Source organism: Ranitomeya imitator, chromosome 5 (assembly GCF_032444005.1).
Source record: "Ranitomeya imitator isolate aRanImi1 chromosome 5, aRanImi1.pri, whole genome shotgun sequence".
Lineage (NCBI taxonomy): Eukaryota > Metazoa > Chordata > Amphibia > Anura > Dendrobatidae > Ranitomeya > Ranitomeya imitator.
Genome location: NC_091286.1, coordinates 67,837,971 through 67,857,846, shown reverse-complemented (window position 1 = coordinate 67,857,846; position 19,876 = coordinate 67,837,971). Strand labels below are relative to the sequence as shown.

Sequence of the window (19,876 nt, the reverse complement as noted above, 5' to 3'; positions counted from 1 at the left end):
TTTCCATTTTTTAACAAACGCAAATAATATCGAAGAAATCTTACCACTATCAAAAAAATCTGAGAATAAGTGGGACCCGCTGAAGCGTTCCAGAGTTATTACCACTGTAAGATTGCACTTACTGAGTGTATTGGGGGACACTCGCTTGGCACGGGATTCAAGCACTTAGGCACGGGTTTTCACTTTTAATAGTCATGTGGTTTATTATGGAGTGATAAGCCACAGAAATATGAACAACAAGCACACAGTCTTTACATCAATCTTCACATCATAGTATACGACTTTGAAACGCGGTCACTAAACATGCCGAACCTCTGTCCAGTTATCATGGGTGAACGCCATACAGTTCATTAATGTCCATGGAGCACAACAGGCACCAACATACGACATTACGGTTGCAGTCTCTAATCATGCTGGACCTTACTCCGTCCAGTTACCATGGGTGACTGCACAGCACCCCATACGCTGGGTTACCTTCCAGGAGCTTCTGCTCCACACGCTGACTCCTGTCAGTACTCTCTCTCTCAGGGAAGCTGCTGAATTGGGATCACCATCCTGGGCAATGCCTTGCTCACCAGGCCACCTGAGAGTCCAGATCCTCAGACGGGCTGCAGCTTCCCCAAACGCAGTGCCATCACAGACTCTGCACACTCGTCCTCTCTGTGCGCTATTCAGGATGTCCATCCCCATCTGGGACCATCCAACACACAGGCCCCGAGGTCCAAGGCCTCCCCCATGTGCTCTTCAGGGAACTAGTCCTACTCCCAGGACCTCCCAACACGGAGGCCCTCCAGGACCTGACACAGACCACTCAGGTCCATCCATCTTTTCCATGTGACCCACATGGTCACATTATATACTTGTAGCCACCCATAGGTGGGAGGTGTGTGTGTGGCTAGTACAACCATTACAACTAAAGATAAGCCTCCATGCATATCCTGAGGAGCACGTGCTTCGTCCCCTAGCTGTAACAGGGGTCACTGCATCACACCACATAAAGTGACACTAGTCAGAATTGTAAAATTTGGCCCGGTCATGAATGTGAAAACACGCTCGGGTGTGAAGGGGTTAACAGAACAAGAAGTACTTTAATTTAATATTACACTTTTTTGTTTTGTTGTCTGAAACATTAAGAAGTTGGAGTAGATTGCAAGATTTACTAAAAAAAAAAATCATATTAAATTCATATATAATTCAACACCGTAAAGATCTAACATAATGTTTACATACAGAAAATATAAACGCAGCCTTAGCTGATGTACTGTGTTACTGGAAGTCTCTGTTTTAGGACAGACCTTTCTCTTCATTCTGAAAATGCAAATAAGCTATTTAAGTATGCTAAAGTAATTAGAGCCCCTGCTATGTGTATTATTTTTATTATCCCTATCCAGTATCGTAGGTATAGGCATCGGCGTAATACAATTGTCTTACACACCAAGTGATCTCGCACTTCACTGATTTCATACAATGGAAAGTGGCAAGCGAAATGCACAGCTGATACTTCTTGTCTCCACTGCTCCCATCTAGCAGTCTTACTTGAGCCTGTGGAATTTTAATTTTATGACTTTCACACAGTGATGGCAAATAATAATTTATATCAACTTTATTCTTGTCTTGTGTTGTCATTACCAGGCTCATGTCTGAAACTGAATAATGCATATAAAGCCATAGCAATTGCTTAATATTTATTACCTTTATCCCTTATCCCGTAAAAACACTTTAAACCGAGCCAAATGCATGAAATGTCCAAATTCAATTGGCAAGAATATGGCAATAGGTGAACTGGGTTTACAGTAATAAAGTACTTTGTGGGTCTGTGTGTTGGTTTCTAAATCTTACAGCACACGGTTGAGAACTAATGTCATGTGACTATGCCCTTATATCAGGTTTGAACAACCTTTTCTGCTCTTTGGCCCCTCCTTGTAAGATTGAACCAAACCCAGAAGCTGCAATACTTAAAGGGGTATTACCAGCTGAGTTTTTTTTAATATTAGAGGTATGCTATAAATGCTTACACTTGGAGGACACCTATCTTTTTCAGAGAATGGGGCTTCCCTTTTCCCCATTCATACTCAGACACAGCATGCATGCTGCTCTCTGTTCTAGTTGGTGAAAGATTTGAGAGTTTAAGAATTCTTTACCCCACTTGCTGGGCCACCATTTCACCTCATGTTTTCTTGAGTCCCATAAAGGAATCAGGAGACCCCTATTCTATCAATATGAGAATCTCAGAGACGGTTACATGGTGCACTGTTAGTACCTACCCTTTTCTGCCCAGTGTTACACACCACTCCTCTTCCCTCCTCTTCCCTCCTCTCCCCTCCTCTCCCCTCCTCTCCCTTCCTCTCCCCTTCCTCACCCCTCCTCTCTCCCCTCCTCTCTCCCCTCCTCTCTCCCCTCCTCTCTCCCCTCCTCTCCCCTCCTCTCCCCTCCCCTCCTCTCCCCTCCCCTCCTCTCCCCTCCTCTCCCCTCCTCACCCCTCCTCTCACCCCTCCTCTCTCCGCTCCTCTCACCCCTCCTCTCTCCGCTCCTCTCTCCGCTCCTCTCTCCGCTCCTCTCTCCCCTCCTCTCTCCCCTCCTCTCTCCCCTCCTCTCCCTTCCCCTCCCCTCCCCTCGTCTCCCCTCCTCTCCCCTCCCCTCCCCTCCTCACCCCTCCTCTCACCCCTCCTCTCTCCGCTCCTCTCTCCCCTCCTCTCTCCCCTCTCTCCCCTCCTCTCCCCCCTCCTCTCTCCTCTCCCCTCCTCTCCCTTCCCCTCCTCTCCCCTCCTCTCCCCTCCTTACTTTGTCATATACATTGGAAAACCTCCAAAAGTGATAACAGTTTTCAATATATCAGTGGGTGTGTTTTAAAAATGGTGTCAGGTAGTTTATTAACCTTTCAGGTGCTATTCAAGAATGAATACATATAAACTCAGGAATAACTAGCTGCCACCACCAATTGTTTGTGCAGGCCCCATGGACACCCCTTTCTGGTAACATAAGGCCACAAAATGTTGCAGGGATGCAGTTTTTAGAGCTAGAAGAAGAAAGCTATAACATTTCATATATCTATAATCCTAAAAGTAGGTAGTGTTTATAAAACTGTACAAAAAAATAACACAATGAGCCAAAACAGTGCAGTAAATAAAGATATATATATATATATATATATATATATATATATATATATATATATATATATATATATATATACCAATAAAAAAAAGTGCTAAACCTGTGGTCATAGCTGAAAAGATTATAATTCAGAATGCTTTTGTTAAATAAGGTAACTACCACTCCCCTTCCAGCAGATGGGGCTAGTCAATGGGATGCGGCTAGGTCCCATAAAATTATAGGATCCCCAATCTTCAAGGTATCTGCCTATCTAGAGATCCCAGGCGGGAGAGTTTAATGCCATATTTCTGATCATGATTTTATCTTTCAATAGATAGGAACTATGGCATATCCAACATTGTCCATCTGGCTGTTATTAATTCTCGACTGATAGGCAGGCTGTGCAGTGATGTATGTAAATGAGTTACATTTGTTAGGACGCTGAAAATGTCTCCCATAGCTATATTGCAAATTGCCTCTTCTGAGAAAAAGAGGACTTAACTCTATAGCGCCACCTGTTGGAAGTAGCGATCCTTCAAGTCACAATCGACCCTTTCAGCCAGTCGTGCAATATGACTTAGGATAAAAGCCAAATCAGTATCTCAATTCGCAGACACGTTGTTTCGGGCTGTTGGCCCTCGTCAGTGCAAAGCATGAGAACTAATTTGGCTAGGTCTTAGGCCTGTCACAAAAATATTCTTAACTGGACTTGGACTCCATCTGCTAAATGCACTAAATACTCGGAGGACGCCCGAGCATGGCATGCTCGGGAAATCTCGATAAACGAGTATATTCGCTCATCACTATTCTTTATATGTATAGTGTGCCTTTAAATCAGGGGCGCCGCTACCATGTGGCAAGTTGAGCGCTTTGTCTCAGGCGGCACTGCCGTCACTGAAGAGAGGGGGTGGCAGATCCTGCCGCTGTAGTAACTGAATTTGCATTGGAGACGCAGGTTCAGTTAGTACTCTATTACACAGGGCTCAAGGCCGGCGTCAGCACCCGGGCAAGTGGCGGGGCCATACCAAGAAAGATCACCAAAAAGAGCCGGATCTGTGTGTGACTGGCTGGGTTCTGCTCCTCCTGCAACATTAGCTCAGCTGCGACATCACTGACATGTGACTGATCACATGCTCGTGACATCATGAAAGGTCCTCTACCTCCCAGATGTAGTCTTCTCCAGTATGGTAAGTATGTGCTCCGAACACTGCTGCTCTATGCAGCTCCACTGCTGAGGTACGGCGGCCGCATTGTTTTGTGCTCCTCCGCGCACACTATCGGGCGGCTGCAGTGACTGGCAGAGAGCTGGGTGTGTCAGGGACCAGGTGCAGTTTATGCGTGTTCACAGTTCTCTCTGTGCTGCGGATTCCCTGCAGATTTTACAAGTTCACACGTCCAGACCTTGCAGTGGATTCTGCACATGTCTGCAGCAATCTATAGTACTGTACAGGTAGCGGGAGTTTCACCATCCCATTCACACACTGCAGAAAAATGCAGGGTGTGAAACCTGCCGCGTACTTCACCATAGCCTGAGTAGGGTGAACTCATCAGTAACCTACGGATTCACTCACAAAGCCGCAGCGGATATTTCCTACAATGTGTGAACATGGCCCAGAGTTAAAGAATAAATACAAGCTGAGCTATATGCTTCGTGGATGTGCTATATGCTATGTGGGCTGTTATATGCTACGTGGCTGTGCTATATACTACGTGGGCTTTGATATATGCTATGTGGGCTGTGGTGTATGCTATGTGGGCTGTTATATGCTTCCCAACTGCTATATGCTACGTGGGCTGTGTTATATACTACGTGGGCTGTGTTATGATACATGGGCTGTGCAGTATACTACGTGGCTGTGCTATATGCTAAGTGAGCTGTGTTATATACTACATGGGCTCTTTTATATGCTACGTGGCTCTGCTATATTTCTGTGCTGTATCTGTGCATCATGAATCATGGTATGTGTTAAATGGGGGCCCACGGGGGGCGCCATTTTGCAGCTCGCCTCAGGCAGCAGAGAGGCTAGGTTCACCCCTGCTTTAAATGAATGTCTTAACTGTAGAAACATACATCTGGTCAGACGTTTAGCAAAGACGTTAACATGATGGGTGTTCTCTGCATGATGCAAATTATTAATACCATCTGCTTTTACCTCTTCATATTGGGCATAGCTATGGATTATCTGTACTAAAAGCGAACCTCATTCATGCTGGCACTTCTTAGGCTCAGTATCCCTGTGTAGTGTTTTTTGTAAAAACAAGGTGTTCCAGGCGGGCCATAATTTTTGTTCCATATGCCATCTAAACTCAATTCCACATATTTTTATTGTGATGTCTTATTTAGGTGCTTAAATCTATGCCCTATTAATTTCTTTAAAGCGGCCGTCCACCAGATACCGAATGTGTATCTGTCGTAGGTAGTTGATGCAAAGTGCACCCCATGCTGTGCCTGTGTAAGGCCGATTTGAGGGGTATATGTGTATTAAGTAATTTATTACTGTGTCCCAAAAATTTATGAATGTCCCATTATGTCGTTTCAATACTCCTAAGTAAAACATTCTCAAATGTATTGCGCTTGTGAATACATAAAACAACTGTGCCTCCATAATATTACATTGTAAACTGCACCGTTTGTTTTAATTGGCCAATGTGCTGTTCCCTTCATTTAATTAACTTCTGTGCCCCTTTTATGTTAAACTTTCTGAAACCATTAACTATTTTTTTTAATTTGCTTGGTTATGGAGCTGGAAGAGAGCTTATTTTTTTTAGTGCACCGAGCTGATGCTTTTGATACCATATTGTAGAACATTTTGACACTGACAGAGAAAGTTGGTTGATCATGGATTGCGCTTCACGCTGCAGGGTCTCCGATCCAAAGGCAGAGGGTCTGTAATCCCTCTGCCTAATCCGGGCATGCTAGGATCGCAGCATTCAGGGGGTTAAAGTGCCGGGAGCGGTACGTGACCGCTTCTGGCACTTAGTGCTGGGTGTCCACTGTCGGGATCAGCTGACACTCGGCAGCAATTGCAATGGTGTAATAATCCATTCCTGGTCAAATAGGCCCAGGGCAGATGGACGGATTATTACGGCAGATGTCAGAAATGGGTTCATCTCCTAAATTTACCCATTTAAATGCTATAGTTAGACACAGATGCCAGCTATGTAACGCAATCGGCATCTGCTGCATTTGAGACACGTGTTTTGACAAAAACTGAAATGACAAGAAGGCCTATAGGGTCTTATTAGGATTACAAAGGAAAGCGTAAAATAAAAAGGATTTGCTCACCGGAGCAGAGGGGTTGTGCCTAGTGATGAGCTAGTATACTCGTTGCTCGGGTGGTCTCCGAGTATTTATAAGTGCTCGGAGATCTCATTTTCTTTGCCTCAGTTGCATGATTTACAGGTGATAGACAGCTTGAATACATGTGGGGATTCCCTAGCAACCAGGCAACCCTCACACACATGTACTCATGCTGGCTAGCAGTCGTAAATCATGCAGCTGTGTCAACAAAAATTAAATCTAGCAGATACAAATACTCGGAGACCAGCCAAGCATGCTCGGGAAAACCCGAGCAACGAGTATACTCTCTCATCACTAGTTGTGACGGTTAAAACTCCTTTGTTAGCTTGTAAGAAAACCAGCTGCTGCAGATCCACCAAACAGTGTGCAGACTTGGAGATGAAAGTGTATAGAGAACCAAGGATCCAATGTACAATAGGAGACCAGATGCGACTTTGTCAAAGCGTCTCGAGGTAATCATACCTTTTCATTAGGACAAACAACAAAGATAGGGTACAAGTTGCAAAAATGTAGGAATAAATGGGAAGTTCGTTAAAAAAAGAGGCGCTGAGAAACTGTCTTCCATGGTTAAATGATAAGCACATCACGTTATCTTGTTGACGTAATCAATGACACAATTATACAAATTTGGAATTTAAATAGACTGAGATCAAATTAGGTAAATTATATTTATGTGAAGAATAAAAACAGTAGTGTTCAGAAAAAAACAGGCAGAAATAAGTGGATAAAGGTGTTTTTAGAAATAACAAAAAATTACAAAAGACAGGTGGAAGGGGGATATAGGCCAGGCTCGCCTCCTTATCCAGCTTCATACAGCCTAGAGGGACCTATGACAAAAATGTACATCAGAGATCATAAAGGGGTTGAACAAGTGCTGAATGTCTTGTATATAATGTGAACAGGCCTTTATTTTGTCATGTTTGTAGTTATACTCTTTTTGTGTCTTGTTATATTCTGCTAGCGTTACATATTTTAAACCTTCTTGGCGTGTCCTGGGATTAAGGGCTTTTGAAAATAAATGATTGTGATGATGGAAGATCCTAAGCAACTTTTATTATTTTATTTTTTTATTTATTTAAGTTCATGTCTACACAAGGGTTTTGCAGCTTCATGTCATAAAAACATAACGCCATCTACGATTAAGGTATATTAGGAAATGTTTCAGCCCAGAAGTTTTAGCTTCAAACACAATTCTATTCCATGGTGTGAATAGACATTTCTAGATATTTCACATATCTATAGAGTGTAGACAACTCATCACAGAGGTATGAACTTGATTGACTTGTTCCTATATTTCTGTCTTACCATGTAATCCTGTAACTGTGGTTCCTGTTATCTAAGGAATAAAAATATTAGGTACTGGAAGATTGGAAACCTTTTATAGAAGGTCGAGTGTCAAAAAATCCTTGTATCAAATATCTGAACTTAATAGATTTTCTCTGTTCAAAAGTCATTGGTGTCCCAGAAAACATTTAGAATGAGCCATTGTATGTGTATCTCTTTTGGATTTTGAATAGTTTTAAATGGAAGTGGTCATCAGAAAATAACCTATTGCTTAAATCCAGTTTTCTTTTGCTTGTTTTTGTCACTATTTTCATAAAAAAAAAACACAGATCTACATCTCTGGGCCAGATATCACCACCCTACTAACAAGAATCCCTCAATGTCTGTCCGCTATTTCATCCTTCTTCTCCGCTAGATTTCTAAAACTTAACATGGACAAAACAGAATTCATTGTTTTTTCCCCCATCTCACGCGACCCCCACAACGAACCTATTCATTACAGTAAACGGCTGCCCACTCTCCCCAGTCCCACAAGCTCGCTATCTCAGGGTAATCCTTGACGCTGATCTCTCCTTCAAACCACATATCCAAGCCCTTTCCATTTCCTGCCGCCTTCAACTCAAAAATATTTCACGGATCCGTACATTCCTAAACCAAGAATCTGCAAAAACCCTAGTCCATGCCCTCATCATCTCCCGCCTCGACTACTATAACCTCCTGCTCTGTGGCTTCCCCTCGAACACTCTCGCATTCCTCCAATCTATTCTAAACACTGCTGCCCGACTAATCCACCTGTCCCCCCGCTATTCCCCGGCCTCTCCCCTCTGTCAATCGCTTCACTAGCTCCCCATTACCCAGAGACTCAGTACAAAAGGCTAACCATGACATACAAGGCCATCCACAACCTGTCTCCTCCATACATCTGTGACCTCGTCTCCCTGTACTTTCCTGCACGCAACCTCCGATCCTCACAAGATCTCCTTCTCTACTCCCCTCTTATCTCCTCTTCCCACAATCGCATACAAGATTTCTCTCGCGCATCACCCCTACTCTGGAACTCTCTACCACAACACATCAGACTCTCACCTACCATCGAAACCTTCAAAAAGAACCTGAAGACCTACCTCTTCCGGCAACCTACTACCTGCAGTAACCACGGATCCACCAAACCACTGCAAGACCAGCTCTATCCTCACTTACAGTATCCTCACCCATCCCTTGTAGATTGTGAGCCTTCGCGGGCAGGGTCCTCTCTCCTCCTTTACCAGTTATGACTTGTATTGTTTAAGATTATTGAACTTGTTTTTATTATGTATACCCCTCCTTACATGTAAAGCGCCATGGAATAAATGGCGCTATAATAATTAATAATAAATAATAATTCGGCAATTTTCACACTGTTAATCATATTTAAAAAAAAAAAAAGTTATGGATACACATCATTTTTTTTATTTTAATTAAAAGCTCCCAGATAGAATACCACTTCTTTAATAATGCATGCATACAATGAATCTACAAGATTAGTTTCATATATGTTTTGTAAACTCCTAAGTAGTCTTTTCAGGAACACTTTTCAGCTGTTTTCATCATCGGAGGAGGCAGGATTAGGGTACCGTCACACAGTGCAATTTTGATCGCTACGACGGCACGATTCGTGACGTTCGAGCGATATAGTTACGATATCGCAGTGTCTGACACGCTCCTGCGATCAGGGACCCCGCTGAGAATTGTACGTCGTAGCAGATCGTTTGAAACTTTCTTTCGTCGTCTAGTGTCCCGCTGTGGCGGCATGATCGCATGGTGTAACATATATCGTATACGATGTGCGCATAGTAACCAACGGCTTCTACATCGCACATACGTCATGAAATTATCGCTCCAGCGTCGTAGATTGCAAAGTGTGACAGCAGTCTACGACGCTGGAGCGATATTGTTACGATGCTGGAGCGTCACGGATCGTACCGTTGTAGCGATGAAAATTGCACTGTGTGACGGTACCCTTACAGTGACACTTCTACAAACAGCTGATAACACAGGATCCACCAATTACATTTGGCGATGTCACAGCTCACCCTGATTTTCCTCACTTCACAATAACCTTCGCGCACACTCATTAGATGCTTCAATACTAGAGATGGGATCTGAGTCGGTTTATTGCTGCTAATATACATGTATGTAAAAAAAAAATTTGATATAGCTTTATCTCTTGAAAAGCCGCAAGGGCCAATACGTAAAGTGTGTGTGCATATTGGTCCTTGCAGCTTTTCGAGATAGATATACATATATGATTTTTTTTTTACATACATGTATATATCCAGCGCTGTTCTGCTCCTCTTTTGAGTCATGAGTCTGCATTTTGGATTCTCTTGGTCAGCTTGTGCTCTGTGTGGCCCAGAAGGGGCTTTTGCAATGTAAGCCTATGGAGTGTCGGAAAAAGGGTCCATGGACTATCATTGCAAAACAGAATTCTGGCTCATACACAGAGCCCAGTGTAATTCAGAGAGTCTGAATTGCTGTCACAAGGAGTAAGGAGTGGAATTGCGCTGGATATCATAGAAGATGTTTATCAATGACTATATTACCTCACTGACTACAATGCACTACCATTTACACACATTTAGGGAAAAATGTTAATGGGTGGGAGGGCTCCTTTTAAAGAAGTATTGTCTCATAGATCCTATCCCAATATGTAGTGATGTAATATTAGTAATAACAAATACCTCCAATTAGAACTATTGTATAGTTCTTCTGATTCTCTGTCGCTTACCCCATTGCAGTAGCTTAGATATCCATGTTAAGACCGTTAACAACTAAATCGCACTATGTGGGTGGTTGTAACCATGGTCATCACCTACCTATTGCAATGCCCCTGTAACATGGCAATACTGCAATAGCAAATCAGAAGAACTAGCCTACATTTGTAATTGGAGGTATTTGCTAATATTACTGTAATAGAGTGCAGGGTTGAGTATGTCACCACGGAACAGACAGACCAACTGTTGAAGGGAATTTATTAACAGGGACAATATTCTCCTCGCAGGGAGAAAACAGTAGTATATAAACTGAAAAGATAACGGTGCAAAATATGGGAGTAAAACAGTGTAACAGAATTAAGCAGGATTTCTTGAGAAAAGAACACTTATCAGTTTGATGGGGACTTGCTTGAAGGGTCGTCTTCTCCAACGTAGGCGCCGAGAAACAGCGGAACTCGTCGTCACTCTGTTGTCCGTGGGCTGAGTAGTCGCTAGGAGCCCGATGCCTGGGGTTTCGGGAGTTAATGTGATATGCACAGTCTTTAGCTTTTACAGCACAGCCTATCCCAGGAAAACAATGCTCAGTCTATTATTAAGTCTCTCAACAGGAATCAGGGGCTCTGCACTGATACCTTGGGTACAAGGGGGTCACAGTCTCTGCACAGGCCACTGTCTCTGCACGGGTTTCAAGGCGCCCTTCTCCAGTTACAGCAGAGTCCGCTTTCATGTACTCACAAGAGGCAGTCTTTCTGGGCGATCTCTCTGCATTTGTCCTCTGACCGAGAGCTCTCTCTTCCCTGGAGCGCAGCTGCGTCCTGCCCTGACAGCTGCACATGCTGCTCTGCCACTTGCACGCACACCTTTCCCGCTCTCTGTCCAGCTTCCTTTCTGTCCCAGTCTCTAAGTCTGCCTCCCAGGGGAACCTGTAGCACAGCTCAATGGTTCCAGGCAGGGAGCAGAGAAGGTAACCGCGCCCGCCTCTTCTTTGTTCCACCTCATTACATTGCACCTACTATATATTAGAGTATGGTCTTGGAGAGGAGAATACTTCTTTATTGTGACAAAGTTTTAGCAAGAGAATGCAAACACTTTTTTAAAATCAGTACAATAGACAATGAAGCAATAGTTTTTTTTAATTAATGAGTTTTAAAATGTGATTGTTACATCATTTGTCAGACACTTTTTCTGCGCTCAGTATTCCCAGTATTCTGAATGCAATGACTTTTTACTGTAAAAAGCACCTTCAATTCTGTTTGCACGCGTTTCCTTTTAACATTAGCTGGAGTAATGTACTTTTCTGCTTTGCGCGTTTATCTGCGAGATGGCAATCTAAAGCGTGAGCACAGACTTGGAAAATTCTCTTCTGCTTTTCTTATCTTCCTTAGAACTAACGTATACATCAAATGTCATTTTTGAAGTATTAATCTTGATGGATTCATTTAAAGGGGGAAGAAAACAAACTTCTCTGCCCTTCCCTGTTTGCACATGCAGGGGCCTGTATGCTTGACTGACAACCACATCTAATCATTAGTCATTCATCTTTTGGATACTTATTCCTGGCAAGCACTTGGTTAAAGTAGCAGTGCTTAAATAAAGGTACAAAAAATAGGCCGGTGTATGAAATATAACTGGTTGTCTTTTGTGTCACCGTGGAGGTCAAAGCTTTATTTTGTTTGGTTATTTATAGGTAAAGCTATTATTTTAGATTTGATTGCTTTTCTGGTGCAATAGGAGGTAAGTAAATTGTAGCAATACTGCAAGAAGCTTTAATACCTTTCTTTCATATAGTCTGTAATGCAATCTGAATGTCATTGGTCTATCATAGGTTGAGTGACTATCCAAAAGAAATTAACCGAGGACAGAACACTTGCCTCTTAAATTTCTGGTTATATCTTTACTCCTATCAGTGTCCTCTTGAAATCCTTAGCCCAAAATGACACAGTGCTTGGCTCTCTGTGTGCAGAGGGGGCTCAGTGGCTGACCTCCCTGACCATGCGGTAATTGGCGGCTGTGTTAAATAGCCAATATCTGTTTGGCAGTGGAGTTGAGCTTCAGTCATTTAAAGGGAACCTTGCTCCAGGTTTGTCCCATATGAGATAAGGCCACCACCTTTCAGCGCAGATATACAGCATTTTAATGTGCTGTATATATGCCCCCAATCTGACCTGCAAGACCAGAAAAAATTATTTTATTAGGTCTTATTCTCATTTGCAAGAAAAACGGACGAGTGCAATTTGATAAAAAATCGGATTGCTCTCTGACCGATGCTATTCTATGAGTCCCTGCTCCTCTGTGATTTTATTTTTTTCTCAGCTTTGATCGGGATGAGAAAAAAATCTCCCTATGCTACGATGGTCGTCATATCTCGAACAAGACTCACCAGTGCAAGTCAATGGGTATGATAAAATCGCACTGCACTCAGCCCATGCAAGTGCCGTCTGATTTTTACACACCCATGCCCTTTGAAGAGCCGGCAATTCGTCTGCCGCGTACAATAAAATCCAGGGAAAGGGGGGGTATTACCCATGAATCTTCCCTGGCTATTAATATTGGCTCACAGCTGTAAACTTAGCCTTTCCTGGTTATTAAAATGGGGGACCCCCCAAAAAAAACTTAAAGAGCACCTATAATTAATAACCAGCAAAGTCTAGGCAGACAGTTGCAAGCTGATACTAATATCCTAGCAAGGGGCCATGGTTATTTTTGCATTCCCATGCGGTCGGCGAGCACATCAAAACGCCGCATGCGGACACATCTGCATACAACGCACCTGCATACAACGCATGTCCCTGCGTACCTAATGTTAAAGATAGGTATGCAGGACACATGCAGAAGTAGGCGGAGCTTAAGGAAGGAAGTAGGCAGCCATACACAGACCAGCCAAACACAAGTGTTAAACCAGCCTTAGTCTGCCCATGTGAGACTTAGTCAGCATCAACAATGAACTAATGTTTGTAACTTTAGTCTTATTTTTTAACTTGTTTTCTATAATATGGGATCCAGTTTTGGGCTCCACGTTTAAAGAAGGATATTAAGAAGTTAGTCAATTCAGAAGCATGCAAATAGATTATTACAAGGGTTGGAAGGCCTCTCATATGATGAGGTGGAAAAGTTGGGCTTGTTTAGCTTAGAAAAAAGATGAGATCAGAGGGGATCTCATTTATATGTATAAATGGGTTGTCAGTACAAAGGACGGGACATGACTTAATCCTTCTAAAGACCATACTAAGGACCAGTGGGCACTCATTACGGGTGGAAGAAAGGAGATTTCAGCAGCTAAATAGGAAAGGGTTCTTTACAGTTAGAGCAGTCAGCCTGTGGACTGCCAACCACAAGAGCTAGTAATGGCAGACACTATAACAGTTTTAAAAAAAGAGCTGGATGATTTCCTCAATACACATAACATTGCGGGTTATAGTTTAGTAATAAAATTTGCAATTGGTTAAGTAAGGTCGAACTTCATGGACCTGGTTCTTTTTTTCACCTTATGTAATCATATATGTAACTATGTATAATGTTTTATGGGTTTCATCAGTGTAAAAATATTCATGTTTTATGCAGTTCAGATTTGTAGAAGGCTGAATGCACACATCCATAATATATGGTCAATGCGCGAAATGCAAAATGCATCCATATACAAGGCCATTGGCTCATTCAGAAAACCTGGACTTGGGTCTGAGTACTGTATATTGCAGGCTGGAAAATAAAAAATGCAAAACATTTATTTTGAAGTAAGTTTACTCTAAAATAAATTTGACACCATTTTATATGCATTTAATCTATTCAGGACCGTGAAAGTTAAGAGTTATGTTGTAGAGGGATAGCCACATGGTCTCAACAAGAGCCAACTGGTTGCTGCTAGGAAGAGTGGCTAAGACGTCTTGTGTTAATGCATTTTTGGCACAAGCATTACACGCCACTCATTGAAATCGGCCCTTGAACAGGTTTTTTGTTTTTAGCTTTCATTAGGTCAATACATCGCAGCAATACATATATCTGGTCAGTCATTCAGCTATAATGTATCACATGAGTCATGGCTGCAACCATTTCTAAGAAATGTTGGCTTCTTTTTCTTGAATTCTTTGTAAAGTCAAACCTGACCATCATACTATTATGTTTGTGTCCTGGAACATGCCTCATTAGCCACTAACAATAGCATTACATTTTGTCATTATGTTGGTATTTTGTTTTTGTGCTTTTCCCGAGTTTCGGCTATAAGTTAGATAAGCTATTAAGCAAGTCTTAAATTATGACACGAGTGGAGAGTGTGTTAAGTACTTAATGAGCTCCTTTAAACTCCGGTTTTAGGATGTACAGCAGAATACCGAGAGTCAAGGATATAGCTACTCTTCTTGCTGTGCTCCTTATAAAAGGGAAGCATTTTGCAATTCAGCAGAATTCAGTGGCGCTGCCATATTTCTAATTTTTTTAAAGTTCCGTTGGTTATGCCCAACACTGCCGAAGTGTTGTAGATCAGTTTGTTGTTTCGAATGGCTCCCCAGACCTTTATTGTAGCGCTTGTTGAATCAATCCCAAAATAATCCACTTTTTAATTAATAAAATAGTATAGTATCAGCATAGCATAGATTTTCTTTACTCAACAATGCCACACTTGAACTGAAGTATTGTGTAGTATTGCAGCCCAGCCATGCTTATTTTAATGTGTCTGAGTTGCATTCCTGAAAACACTGGCCAGTGTTTCTGGAAGAAGAAAATACCTATTATTTTCTAGTCCTGTACAGCCCCCATAAAAAATGATTTATAATAAGATTCCCTTTTATAGAAACCTGCCATTCCGGCTAACACAGTTCATCTAAAGGCTAATAGTTTTATAAATGTTCCCATTCCTGCCACTGTACAGAAAGCGCGGCTCTTGAGAGAAAACGAACTTTATTCCTCTCGGGTGCTTCTGGATTTCAGTTATACAGGCGTCCCGACACCTCTACAGTCCCCACTTGGTACACAGTGATTGGTAGTTGTATGTGACGTCCGGCAATTTGAATGACAGAACTGATGCACTGCTGAGCCAGCTAGTAAAGTGCTGCGTAAGGTTTAAAGCCACAACTCGCCTTTGTACGCAGCGGTGACTGTAGCCGCGCCGGCCGCACTGTATGTTTGAAATCTCGTGGGAGGAATTAAGTTATATCTACCTATAGTGCTTTCACTAAGGTAGCCAGATGCCTTCATAACACCATTAATCTGCAGATATAGGGTTAATATTGCTAGTCAACGTGACAGGTTCCCTCAGTTACTTGCATGAAACGTGTTAAATCTTGGCATATCAATGTATCAATAGAAGAGATATAAGTTTTTTTGTAGTGAACCATTGTAGTTAATCTATTGTATAATTCCTGTCAACATTTCAACAGCTACTATAAAGTGCCTATTGAAATTTCTACAGAGCTGAAATATTTACTATGAAAGGATAAATTGAATATATTGTAGAACTGATCATACATATCGCAATCCATTAAGTTATTAAACATTGACCGGTAATGGAATTTCCCTTTTATAAAAACAATTTTTTGCGGTTCATCTAAATAATTATTAACGAGCGGTGTTCATCAATATAATATAGAGTTTGTACTAAGATTTGACATTATTCCTTATTCCATAGGATGGGGTAATAACTTAATGATCACTGGGGGTTTGACTGCTGGAAACACCACTGATTTACAGAATGGCGCTCTGAAAAGCCCTATATGCATGAAACTGATAAGGGGGCACCCATGCTCCATTCAATTTTATTGAAACTGTTGGAGGTAGCGGAGTACATCTTAGGATTGGTGGAGGTTCAAGCAGTTAGACCCCCAAAGATCAGGAAGTTATCCCCATTCTATGGTTTGGGAGTCATTTTATAAACTTAATACAAACCCTTTAAATTAAAATTCAGGCGTGTTGAATTGATTAGACCTTATGACTATCTTCATTACTCAATATCACATCAATATTTCAAATGCGTTATTATACAAATTCTTAGGCATAATCAAATATTGAATTCTGTTTTAATTTTTTTTTTTTGCTGAACAACTTGGCAAACAAAGGTGGTGTTCTGAGTTAAAGGCATTGTATGAGACTTGCATATTGATGACTTATCTGTAGAACTGGTAATCAATATAACAGTGGGGTTCCAGCACCCTGCCCCCCCACCGGTCAGCAGTTATTTGCCTCGGTAGTTGTAAGCAGTGTTTGTAGTGGAGTACGGCAACGCTATACATTGTGTAGTGGCCGCTGCAGAGTACCACAGTTCAGCTCCTATTCACTCCGTACATTACTTACAACTGGCCGCGGCCAGAGCAATTATTAGCTGGTTTCTTAATACTCCGGGTGTCTGATCCTCACCGATCTCCTGAATCGATGACCTTACCATAGAATAGATCATCAATATAAGTGCCAGATAACCTCTTAATCCTGTTTATGTCAAACTATCCAATGTTGTCATGGTATTAAAACCCTTTATAGCTTAATGTAAGCATTGCATTTACTTCCCTTGTTAAGGACTTTCCTCTTAGTTTCTGCAAAGACGCATATTATGTCTTAAGAGTGAAACATCAGAAACCATTTCTTCCATTATTCACTTTCTAGTGATGCGTAGAAAAGTCTTTGTGTAGCACAACTGTAAACCAGAAGACTTTTTCAGTGACACAGCCATGAGCACGGGTTATTCAAGACTATTTTGTCTTTAATGTATTTACAGAAGGCTGCGTAAGAAACTGTGGGTTGCTTGTTGTATGAGTCTCTTCACTGTTCCTGAGCCACCGGACAGGGGATGAGTCACACAAGCGTCAATGCTCAAGATAAGATGACAAAGTGTTGACACACAGGTTCCTGTTAAGGTTTGCAGCATTACTGCCAAATAGATATTGATTCCTTAAAGTGGTATTCTCAATTTTGGAAGTTATCCCTTATCTATTGGACAAGGGGACAACTTACTGATCGCTGGGGGTTCGAATGCCTCTCCATTCATTCTTACAGGAGTGCCGAAGACCAGCCAGCCACAGTGTTAGGCAGTTTCTGGTGGCTACATTTAAGAATGAATGGATCAGCCATGCTCATGATGTACCAGTATCTTGGAATCTGTAGTGGTCCCAGCGGTTGGACCCTAAACTGGAAATTCTCCCCTATCTGACAGATAAAAAATAACTTCAATGCTTGAAAATACCCCTTTAAAGTGAATGTGTTCCCTAGATTTTTTTTGTTTTTAATTTTACTTTCTGAACATAACGTTGCAAGACATCATGTCTTAGCTGGTGGTAACAGCATTCAGAGGTTACATCGGCCTCATAGTCCATAGGCAACTGTAGTCAGGAAATGTTCCTTGAGGGGTGTTTTCTAGCCATTGGCAGTGACCGTTACTTCCTTTCTCTCCCTTCCCTGCTCCTTGACTTCTAGAGGTCCATAACCTACTGCCATTGGTAGATCCTGTGTTATCTGCCTCCATCGGTATAATAGAGGTATAATTTGTCATGGTATAGTTGCCTATGAAGGTAATGAAGATGAGGGTCAGTGATCAGTGTGATAATGTAATAATTAGATTGTTTTTTCTTTTTTAAGATGTTAATTATCACCCCACTAGAATTTTTTCTATTTTTATTTTTAGAAAGCACATAATATGATTATGTGCAGGCCAAATAAAAAGTTTTCATCTTCTTTTGCTCCTCTGTCTCTCATCTTCATGAAGTGGAATGGGCAATCCTATTATCTGGTAAAACTAAACTTTCCAGCAGCAGACTGTGTCTTCAGTGTGTTTTTATTTATGTAGATGTGGTTAGTGATTACCATTGATGGCTCTGACAGTAGAGCCGGTGAGTCACAATTTGAGCAATCTTCATTCATATTTACAAGATCCACATTTTCCTTGCTGGTTCATTGGGATCTTCAGACCACGCTCTCCCCTTTATGCATAACTGAGCTGTGCTGCAACACGCTTGTCAAAGCAATGGGAATGGAGGTCTGAGGGATGTTTCATTATCTCGGATCATATGTGCATCAGTTTTAAATGAATTAGCCAAGGTCTTTAAGTGCTCATATTGGTGGGATCAGTGGGAACTTTGACCTAGCATAGCTGGGCAATTCTACAACATGGCTGTCAAATGTATTTTTACACAGGGTCTATAGGTGCATCTGTGCTAGCTCTACCAACTTCATTAGGCCAAGGCTACATTGCAACTTTGGCCACAACACCACACTTTGCTACGTATCACTGCATCATCACAGCGAGATACAAGCATAAGGTTGCAATGTGACCCCAAGGCGGTGCTCTTGACAAAAAAATCTGAAGAAGTCCAACTGCATTCAAATTCTTGCAACTTATTTGCTGCAGTCCCAGTACCTTTTAATGTCACAGTGCAACCCCATTCATTATCACTAAGTTGATAAGCTGCAGTGTTGCAGCCACACTTAAAATTGACCACTTGACATGTCGCGCCTCAAGTGTTGTCATGTATCCCTAACCTAGAACTACTGGAGCATGGAACAACTGAGGGTAAATAGTCCATGGTGGGGTCATCATTTAAGGGGTACTCCCATCTCCAAGGTGCAAACACAATATATAGTAGGTGTAATAATTTAAAATATTGGCAAATGCCTCCAGTTACAAATGTAGTAAAGTTCTTCTGATTAGCAATGTCACTTACTCCATGCAGGGAATTTCAGTAGCATAGCTGTTAGTGGTCATAACCATGGATACCTAAGGTTGGTTTCACATTTGCGTCTGTGTACGCAGCGTTTCATCCACATAGATCCGCATGCTTTCTTCTTACATATCTTTAATATGGTGTACGCAGGGTCTTGCGTTTGCATGCTTTCGCCTGCGGATGCGTACGCATGCGTCGTTTCTCGATGTGCTGCGATGTTTCTTGATGTTGAATAAAAAAAAATAAAGATTATTAATTTTTGGAAGTGTCAAAAATTTGTTAAATATGCGCAGACATACGGAAGAGTGCGTTTAAAAACACATTACTGTCTATGGGAACGCATGCATTCGATGTGCTTGTGGACTGCGCATGTCCAGGAACCGATTGAGACACGCCCTCCTGGAAATATCAAACGCATGCGCATAAAAGTGTAAACGCAGGCGAAAAACACATACAAACACAGCTTTTTTTGCCATAATGCGTAAGCTGATCAGGATAAAAAACGCTGCGTTGGCATGCGTTTTTGCATGCGTGCTTGCAGTTGCAGACAAGACGCAAATGTGAAACCAGCCTTAGTTACTGCAATGCCCTGCATTGGAAATGCGACATAGCTAGAATAACTATACTACATTTCAAATTGGAAGTATTTGCTAATATTATTACAGTTCCCACATATTGGGATAGGATCTTGGAGATGGGATTACTCACTTAAGGAGGTGATAGCTGCAGATAAATGCAGAAAAAAAGAAATCACATTATGACTTTAAGAATAACTCTTGAACCTAAAAAACATGGTTTGGACAATTGGG

The 19,876-nt window shown here is 41.8% G+C and overlaps 1 protein-coding gene across 6 annotated transcripts in view; it reads left to right on the top strand.

Annotated features, from left to right (window-relative positions):
• MACROD2 (mono-ADP ribosylhydrolase 2) overlaps positions 1-19,876 on the top strand; it is a 2,991,260-nt gene that overhangs the window by 448,723 nt on the left and 2,522,661 nt on the right. The window lies entirely within an intron of this gene.